The sequence below is a fragment of the Medicago sativa genome, chromosome 8, assembly GCF_051527215.1.
Source record: "Medicago sativa cultivar Bolivia chromosome 8, Bolivia_mono, whole genome shotgun sequence".
Lineage (NCBI taxonomy): Eukaryota > Viridiplantae > Streptophyta > Magnoliopsida > Fabales > Fabaceae > Medicago > Medicago sativa.
In genome coordinates this window covers 55,775,260-55,783,428 of record NC_140756.1, presented here as the reverse complement: position 1 = coordinate 55,783,428, position 8,169 = coordinate 55,775,260, and the positions used below count along the sequence as shown (strand labels likewise).

Sequence of the window (8,169 nt, the reverse complement as noted above, 5' to 3'; positions counted from 1 at the left end):
GGGCTACTTGAGAGATTTGAGTCTCTAGCAATTTTTGGTGAGTAGAAATAGAGTCCATTTTAGATGTAAGCTTGACAACAGAGTCATTCAAAAATCCAATTTGATTTTTAAGTTCTTGAAATTGCTTTGATTGATCCATAACATATTTTTCTAGTAAAATTTCCAAGCTGGATTTTTGAGGGACTCCTTGGTTGTTTGCAAAACCAGGTGGTGTTGTTTGTTATCCAAAAAGATTTTAAGGGGTTTGGAAAAAAAATTGATTGTTCCTAAACCCTTGGTTATATTGAGCATAGTTTACTTGCTCAGGACTTCTAACAATACTACCTAGTTGGCAATCAATGCCAATATGGCCAAAAACACCACAAACTTCACAAAGAGGTGATACAGGGGCAGGTGTGACAACACTAGTATTCATTTTATCAAATTTTTGTGTGAGTGCATCAACCTTAGCAGCTAGACGATCAAGGGAAGAAATTTCATACATACCTGCCTCTTTTTTAGAGGGTAAAGAAGCAGTGATGACTTTCTCACTTGTCCACTGATAATGATTTTGTGCCATGTCCTCGATCAAAGCATATGCTGCTGTGTAAGTTTTATTCATCAAAGCTCCACCTGCAGCTGCATCTACATAAATTTTTGTGGTACACAAAAGACCATTATAAAAAGTGTGGATAATAAGCCACTTCTCTAAACCATGATGGGGACAAAGTCTAAGCATTTCTTTGAAACGCTCCCAAGCATCATAAAGAGATTTGCCATCTTTTTGAGTGAATTGTGTGATTTGATTCCTTAATTGAACGGTTTTAGAATAGGGAAAGAATCGGGCAAGAAAAGCTTGCCTCATTTGTTGCCATGAAGTGATAGAACCAATTTCCAATGAATGAAACCAAGCACTAGCTCTATCCCCTAAGGAAAAAGGAAAGAGGTACATCCTTATGGCCTCTTGGTCTGCATTCAAGGTTCCACTGAGTCTTAAAAAAGTTGAAATATGAAAATTCGGATCCTCGGTGGGTGATCCGAAAAATTGATTTTGTTGCACTATGTGAATAAGTGCAGGTTTTATTTCAAAATTCTTACCAACTGTTGGGTACACAATAACATCTTATGACTCATCTGAAGATGGGATTGCATACTCTTTGAGAGTGCGTTCCTCAGCCATATCGATATTTTTTTGTGTTTCCAAGAAGTTACCAGTAAAAAGAAAGAAATAGAAAAGATAGAAGAAAAAAGAAAAAAGATTTTTTTTTTTAGTTTTTTCTTTTTAGTCTAATCGTTAAAAAAAATTAATCAAATTGCAATAACTCCCCGGCAACGGCACCAAAAACATGATAGGATAAACCGCAAGTGCACGGTTTACCGTTGTAGTAATAAAAAGATATCGTTCCGACAGGGAGTTATGAATTCAATTAACTTTCAACAACGATTAGAAAAGAGTTTTGAGATTATAAAGTTTGGATTTTTGATTAAAAGAAAACAATAAAAATAAAAGAGAGTCTTGGGATTATTGGTTCATCCTAATGACAAGTCCTTCACAAACCAAAACCTTAACTTATAACTTTATGTTAGACCTAATTTCTAAAGACCGGTTTCCCTTTAGCCCCTCACCTTTCTGACCAAGTCCAGTGCGAGTTTACCTCTAGTAATCAAGCCTATTTCGCTGATTTGATTACTAGAAGAAGCTTATAAGGATTGAAACTACCAATGTCTCAAGAATCGCAAAGACTATTTCGCTGCCTTTGTGATTCTTGTCTAAATTCACTTGTTCCAATATCAAAGCTCCGCGTTTATGAATTGATATTTGAGATGATGGATTAACAATTATCAAACCCTCCACTTTCGTTTTCACAGTTTGAAAATGGTTAATTCATGTTAAAACGGTGAATTTAGATTAGAAATTAGGGTTACATAGAATTAAGGTTAAAGCTTGGTTTGATTAGGATTATGTCATTAGATTTATCCAACAATCCCAAGACAAGAGAAGTCTACTCACTAACGTTCATTGTAGACATAGAAGAGAAGAAGAAGAACATAAAAGTAAATAACAATAAAATAAAAGTGAACTTTTATTCCAAGAACAAAAGATGAATATTTGTGATGGGAGGCTACTCTATTTATAGTTTACATTTGACTTAAAATCTAAGCAACTACATGGGCTTTTTGGTAAAACTAAAACAGAGTAGCTTAAGTCCTAAGAAAAAGCAGCAAAAGGGCTTCTGGGAGGTGGCACGGCCGTGCCACATGTTGGCACGGGCCGTGCCAAGCTTCTGACTTGGGGGAGATATATTTTCGTCTCCAAATCTTCGTATTTTTGCTCCGAATCAGCTCCAGTCTCCTTTCTTTTGCTCCAAGACTCAATCCATCAAATATTCTTTCCTGAAATATAAAGATATGCAATTGAAGTAAAATAGTTCAAAAAGAAAAAATAATATTTAAATAAAATAAACTTAAATATATTTAAAACGAAACCAAATATTATAATAAAACTGACTAATTATTGACTCATCACAACATCATCCATTTTAACAACGTCTCGTTCCTCATTGACAGGAAACGCACCCTCCTCCTCTAAATCCTTCACAAGTTTATCAACAAGAGTATCCGCATTTTTATAAGCTTCAAGATCACCTTGCACCTCAACATCATCCGGCAGAGAATTCTGATCTCCCTCATCCTCTACAAGACACACATCTTCACCATTATTACAGCCCCATTCCTCGATAATCTTTATTTCCACCATGTTTCCGTCGACTAGAAGCTTTTCAACAAATGAAACAATATCTAAAGTAGGTGTCGACTATCAGAACTCGCGCATCAAATCTTCCTCTATCCAAAGACATATCATCTGATCGGAGATAAGTCCCACAGTCCATCACACATAATTTGAAGAAGTTCTCATTCCATGCATGAATTGGAATACCATACAGTCTGAGCCATGCACCCCTCCGAAAAGGAACAACATCTTTGTCCCACCGAACATTATTATTAAAAAGAAGATAAAAAAAATCTTTTGCTTCTTCTAAGACGGACAAAGTATTCTTATCTGACGTGCTCTTTAAAAAAATTCGATCCGCCCCCATAGGAATGACGTCTAAGTTCACAAAGCCAGCATCCTCGACACAATTTTGAATTATCGTAATCGCCTCTCCATTGTTCATAGTAGCCAACACTCCTGATCATGCCCAGTTCAAATCATTCCCATTCAATCGATACATTCTAACCAACCTCTTTGGGACAGGTTGTTGTACTTCGACTACTGGCACCGCAAGCTGCCCTACATCTCTCACCACGTCCGCCACCTTGCTGCTACTCCCTTTCCCACCCTTCGCCTTCCCCTCTCTCACTTGAACATTCACCTCCCCGACCCTAACCACTTTTACACCCTCTTCCATGTGTTTCTTCCCTTCTCCTCCACTCGACTTCCCCACCACATTCATTTCCGCATCAACCCTCTCAAGCTTCCCCACATCCCCTACACTACGATCGAACCGTGCAATTTTAGCCCTAACTCGATAATGTCCAAAACACACAGCATTCACAGCCTTTAATAATTTACCGACGTTCCTAACCTTTAAAAAACGCACAAAACCGTAAACTTCCCCATGACATTCCTCCTACTTGGCACTACCACTTCCTCCAATATCCCACAAACCTCGAACCCTTTTCGCAGAAAGAAATTTGATAATTGAGGTGGAAAATTGGTAAAATAGAAAGTTACGAACCGTTTATACTGTGAAAAATCATTCTGGTATGCTCCCTCAGCAATGAAGCCGCGCGATTCCTTCCCAGAATCCTCATCCACTTCGCGCTATCGCTGGTGAACCCTGTAAGACCCGTAATTTTAAGATTAAATAAATATTAATATTATAATATTATCTTCCATATCTATTTTAATTTATGATCAAATATAAATAAATAATACCTTCGACGATGAATTTTTATTGCTAGTCGAATATTTTAGTGTTTTGTTGTGATAGCGACTCATGATAAATTTTTCAGAAAAATTCTCGAGAATTTAATTTTCAGTCTCTTCCACAAACGGAAATTTTACCGCGCTTAATTTTTAAAAGAAACTCCGTTTTGTACGAAATTTTTTGTATAGACTCATAAAATTATTTATGATAGATTAATGCAGTGAAAAAAATTTCTCCGTCGGAAATTTTCACAGCGGAACACGTCGTATAGAATACTCGGATAAAAAGTTATTTTATCGGTAAATATGATTTCGAATTTTTTTTATCGGTATCACGTATCATTGTCAACCGCGTCCATTCGTAATGAAAATTAACTTGATGACTAAGTAAGAATGAATGGCTAAGATTTAGAGCACAAGTATTTGCTATTTCAATCCAATGGCCTACATTTAATCCTATCTTATGTAGTTAAGAATCTTGGGGACCAAGAATAAAAGAAGGGTTAAGATCTTATGCACATGCTTCTAATATGATCCAAGGGCTATAAATTTTTGTGGTTGTTTTATAAGTAAACCAAGTCAACCATCACATTTCTCACTTCATTCTTTCATTCTTATTTCCTCTTCTCTCTCACGTGTCTCTCTCTTTCTCTATTCTCCATCCTTCTCTCTAGTTGTTCTCTTCTTTCTTCATTGTTCTATCTTCTATCTTCTCTCCGTTCTTTATCTCTTCTTCTTCCTACTTCTCTCACTACAAAATTATAAACCTCCAATCTCTCTTGTTCCTTCACCTTCTTCTTTTCTCTAAGTATGAGTGACACACAAATTTCCATTTTGAGGTAAATCAAGAGAGAGTTAGCACTAAATCTTTGAAAAAGAATAGTTCATGTTAGTTTTGTGGCCATTATTAAAAGCTCATAAAGAGAAAAACATCTTCATCCCCTATTTTCTTTTATATTTGGACAAAACACTATATGGACTTGGGAGGATGTTATACTTTTTATTTATGATGATGAGTTTTAATAATAAGAAGTGATTAAAAAAAAAAATTCATGGCTAAAGAATTATTGGTATAACCGTAAAAAAAAATAATAATAATGTAAAATGAAAACTAGATATTTTCATATGAGACTACACCTGAGACTTTACTCTATATAGAAGCTTTGAGTCTTAAAAGAAAGAATCACACCATCAGTTGGCTAAACCAAAAACTTGAAGGTTTGTATGTTATCCTTTCTTTATGTTTTATTCCTTTTCTCCCCAATATCTCATTCCTTTCTATCTTAGATATTTTCCTGCATGCTTCTTGTTGTTTTCTGTTTCCCTTTTCCGATTCCATTTTTCTGGTCCTTCTTATGTTTTCTTCCTATGCTTTCCTCTTTAAAACTCATTCATCACTATTTCTAATCCAAAAATTATTTCTCACATGTAGTAAATTTTGATGCTATAAGAGAGTACCGTACCTATTTTATTTCATTTTCTGTTGAGGATCTAATCTAGTATCATCACAATCACAAGAACTATTTATGAAAAAGAAAACAAATATATTCTTGTTTAGTAAAATAAAATTGATTAGTACGGTTTTATTGTTATAAAAATAAGGGTGAATAGTGTTTTTCACTCCTGTAATATAGGTCATTTCCGGTTTTCACCCTTATGAAATTTTCGGTCCAGTTTGCACCCTTGTAAAAAAAAAAAAATTTCCGGAAAACACCCCTCCCCCATTCAGCTCATCAAAATTGCCTATGTGGCGCTGACTTGGCTTTTTTTTTTTTGTTTTTTTATATTTTTTTGCTTGCCACATCATATATTATTATTAAAAAATAATAAAAATTAATTTAAAAATAAAAAAATAATTTAAAAAATTTGAAAATTAATTTTTGAAAAAAAAATTTAATTTTTTTTTGAAAAAAATTCTTACATTTTTTTTTGTAAAAAATTCTTAAATTTTTTTTTTGTAAAAAATTCTTAAATTTTTTTTATTATCAAAATTTTTACGACTTTTTTATTCTGGAATTTTTATTTTCAAAATTTTAAAAATTAGAAAAAACAGAAAATATAATCACATTTTTTCGAAATTAAAAATATTTTAAAAAAATCTGGAATTTAAATTTCAAAATACAAAAAAGGCAAATTTTCAAAATTTTTAAAAAAGGTCAGATTTTTCATTTTCATTAAATATTTTTGAAATTAAAAAAAGTTTCATCAAAAATCTGGAAAATTAAAAATCTGGAATTTGAAATTAAAAATATTTAAAAAAAATCTGGAATTTAAATTTCAAAATATAAAAAAGGTAAATTCTCAAAATTTTTAAAAAAAAAGTTTCATTGAATTTTTTTTTCTTTTACAAAAAAGAATTTCTGGGAAAAAAGTCTAATCACATTTTTTTAGAAATTAAAAATATTTTAACAATTTTTTTATTACCAAAATTTATGATTTCGAAAAAAAAAAATTATATTTCAGATTCGAAAAATTCCAGATTTTTAAAAAAGTTTTTCGAAAATTTTTTGCTTTTCGAAAAAAAGTTCCAGATTCGAAAAGTTTTTTAAAAAAAAAATTTCGTAAAATCATTTGCCATTTTTGTATATTGAAATTTAAATTCCAGATTTTTGTAAAATATTTTTGTTCGCAAAAGGAATAATGTGTTACAATTTAAATTCCAGATTTTTTTGAAAATTAATTCCAGATTTTTTATTATCAAAATTTTTTTTTAATTAACTTTTTTCCCAGTAATTCTTTTTTGTAAAAGAAATTTTTTTTAAAAAAATTCATTGAAGTTTTTTTTATGAATTTTGAGAACATACCTTTTTTATATTTTGAAAATAAAAATTCCAGAATAAAAAAGTCGTAAAAATTTTGATAATAAAAAAAATTTAAGATTTTTTTACAAAAAAAAAATTAAATTTTTTTTTTAAAAAAGTTATTTTCAAATTTTTTTAATTATTTTATTATTTTTAAATTTTTTAATAATAATATCTGATGTGGCAAGCAAAAAAATATAAAAAAACAAAAAGAAAAAGCCAAGTCAGCGCCACATAGGCAAATTTGATGAGCTGGATGGGGGAGGGGTGTTTTCCGGAAAAAAAATTTTTTTACAAGGGTGCAAACCGGACCGAAAATTTCATAAGGGTGAAAACCGGAAATGACCTATATTACAGGGGGTGAAAAACACTATTCACCCTAAAAATAAAGTAGTATTGAATATTAAACTTATCTCACCTTTGTTCTTTCAATTACTCCGTTGCTTTTTATTTAATTGTGAAGTTTATTTCACCTCCACCTATATATACATATGGACATATTGACCTTTTGATTTTTCAATCACTATCAAAATATAACTGTGTCTGTATAAAGAAAAAATAATGTTAAGTTAATTTAAGTAGACTTAAGAGTTGAAGTTATGGACTTTGGAATGAAACTTAGTTTTTGTATGAAATAGATTATTTAACATGACTGAATTTTTCTACTTTTGGTAGTCTTAAGGGAATCTTAAAATTGAACCTTTGTTATTACTTTGGGTCTAAAACCAATGATTTAGTTAGTGACCTAAAAGAATAGTTAGTAGACACTAAAGATAGTAATATTTTTAGGAAGAGAACTTTAGAATCAATAATTATAATACCGGCTAGATTTCTTTTCTCAAAAAACGTTTTAGAAAATAATAGTTTCTTTATGTGTGTCTTTGGCCCTCTAGAAATAGTAATGAATAAATGGTTGATTTATGATCTCAATTTATTTTAAAACAATGGGAAATAATGTTGATGACGTTTTTGATAAATTTATATTGCGTGTTTAAACTTTAAAGTTTTAATGAACTTAATGAAGTTTGAGAAAAGACATAAAAATAAGGGGAAATTACACTCACCTCCCTCGAGGTTTCATTGAATGTCACAAACACCCCTTCTAGTTTTAAATTAATCACTTACTTCCCCTAATTAATTTTTCAATTGACAATTACCTCCCTCTTTTGTTTAACGCCGTTTGTTGTCCGTTAAAGTTCATTGGCATGTTCCCACTCGCCTGAGGCTCTCTACATATTTCTTTCTTTCTTTCTTGAATTATTTCTCTCAACCGACTTATTCCTCTTTTCTTCTATAATAGTTGTATCGGTTTCTCTAATATTTCATGTTTTTTCTTGAATTTTGCAGCATCCCTAATTGGGTTTCCCTATTGTTTTCGTTTGGACTTGTCCTTTGTTAAAATAGGTAACATCATAGGAACAAACGGATATTCATACAAAAAAATAACTGGCACACTAT

The 8,169-nt window shown here is 31.5% G+C and overlaps 1 non-coding gene across 1 annotated transcript; it reads left to right on the top strand.

Annotated features, from left to right (window-relative positions):
- The first annotated feature begins 689 nt into the window (after positions 1–689).
- LOC146899695 (small nucleolar RNA R71) lies at positions 690–796 on the top strand. The gene has a single exon (XR_015024351.1). It is a non-coding gene; the product is annotated as a small nucleolar RNA R71 (small nucleolar RNA).
- The last annotated feature ends 7,373 nt before the right edge of the window (positions 797–8,169 follow it).